Source organism: Geospiza fortis, unplaced genomic scaffold (genome assembly GCF_000277835.1).
Source record: "Geospiza fortis unplaced genomic scaffold, GeoFor_1.0 scaffold443, whole genome shotgun sequence".
Lineage (NCBI taxonomy): Eukaryota > Metazoa > Chordata > Aves > Passeriformes > Thraupidae > Geospiza > Geospiza fortis.
Window position 1 is genome coordinate 5,953,948 of NW_005054335.1, and position 1,270 is coordinate 5,955,217.

Here is a 1,270-nt window from a genome sequence, read left to right on the forward strand (position 1 = left end):
ACGGGCTGCTCTCCCCGCTCTTTCTTTTCGCGGGGCACTTGCGCAGCTCCCCGCCCGCCGCAGGGGCACCGGCACCCGCCCTCGGGAGCGTGGTCCCGTTCCCGGGTGCGCGATGCGGGCGCCGCGCTAAGGCCGGGTCAGCCTGGTGAGCCCTGGGGCCGGCAGACACCTGGGTGACTCGGGAGGGGTAAGAGGAAGAAAACCGAAGAGAATCATGTGATGCACTGTGCAGTCAGCTCAGCACCTGCTGACCGATGCCCAGCCTGTCCCTCGGCAACAATTGACAACTCCTGGCCAGCTCCCCCCCAGTTTATATACTGAACGTCACATTCTGTGGTATGGATTATCCCTTTGACCAGTTCGGGTCAGCTGTCCAGTCTTTGCTGCCTCCCTGCTTCTTGTGCATCTGCTCACCATCAGAGCATGGGAAACCCGTGTTATCGTCGCTTGCCTCATACTGAATCCAAACCACAGGGCTGTACTAGGTAGCAAGAAGAAAATTAATCTAGTTGAAACCAGCATACTGGGTTATGGACCTGGACCAGGTAAAGGTGTGATGTTGTATTGCAGCTGTTTGCAATACTCTCTGTCCTTTCCCCCCTTTTGTGCCCCCACATCTGAGTGTACTTTTTATCCATCTGACTGCAATCTGACTGCAGATGGTCTCAGCCTTCCCCCACTGAAGAATTCCAGTCTATTTGCAAAAAAATAAACCCAACCCAACAGTAACACAAAGCTATGTTTGTTGGTCAGCTTTTTCAGGTAGGTATCAGGTTCTGTTTTCAATAAACTTATGAGCTAGTCTGTAAAGAGAGGTTTGGAAAATAGTGTTTTAAAAACACTTCAGTTGGATGTTGTGGCAAATGGTATATAAGAACAAAAATAGCCAAATGTCCTTTCAGCATTTTGTTGAAAATAAGTGTTGGTCAAAATCAGTGATGTCTGTCGTTTATTGACCTTCCAAATGTATCTAAAATCAATGAAAAATCACAGGATAATCAGATAAGCAGATTTACTAGTTGCATAGGTTAACTCTTGAATAATTTGTTTACATTGAAAATAAGTTTTTTCCCTTCTCCTTTTTTTTTTGTCACCTGCACAAGACCACTGTTTACTTTCCATCCTGTAGAAAGACATGTGGAGTCTGCTTAAATGAATATCCATACCTCAGAATAAGCAATAAAACCTATGTATTTAAAATAGGCCTATGTATTTAAAGGAAGTATATTTATAGTAAAACCATACTTTATGTAAAAGTATACTTTAAATT

The 1,270-nt window shown here is 44.9% G+C and overlaps 1 protein-coding gene across 1 annotated transcript in view; it reads left to right on the top strand.

The window, feature by feature from the left end:
- The window catches only part of PAIP1 (poly(A) binding protein interacting protein 1), a 35,441-nt gene that overhangs the window by 3,419 nt on the left and 30,752 nt on the right, over nt 1-1,270 (top strand). The gene's annotated exons all lie outside the window — the stretch shown is intronic.